Source organism: Triticum dicoccoides, chromosome 6A (assembly GCF_002162155.2).
Source record: "Triticum dicoccoides isolate Atlit2015 ecotype Zavitan chromosome 6A, WEW_v2.0, whole genome shotgun sequence".
NCBI lineage: Eukaryota > Viridiplantae > Streptophyta > Magnoliopsida > Poales > Poaceae > Triticum > Triticum dicoccoides.
In genome coordinates this window covers 24,258,745-24,259,185 of record NC_041390.1, presented here as the reverse complement: position 1 = coordinate 24,259,185, position 441 = coordinate 24,258,745, and positions in this window count along the sequence as shown.

Below are 441 nucleotides of genomic sequence, written 5' to 3'. Positions count from 1 at the left end.
AAATCGAAAGAGGGCTAGCATGGTCCCCCAAAAAAGCAGGCTCCGTTAAAAAAAAAAACAGGCTATGCAATGCGCCAGTTTTTTTAATCAATAATGCTCCAATTTCCAGTTCAGACATCTTAAAATACTTTATCAGGCATTTCTTCTCCGACTTCTATTACCTCAATGCACAAATAACAAGATTAACCAAGCACATATCGGCCTTTCTCCTTGTAAAACTGTCGAGTTAAAGTTGTCGCCAATGTCCTAACCAATCCTCTTAAGCCCCTAATCCCAGTACTCTTCATGGTGACCAAACGGGTTTCATATCTGAGAGGAATATTGCAGAAAATTTTGTATATGTTACCGACATCATCAACTCCTGTCATTCTAAAAAAAAATACTAGTGCCAAAACACTATGTGCCTAAAGTTAGACTTCTGAAAAGTTTTTAACTCTCTCT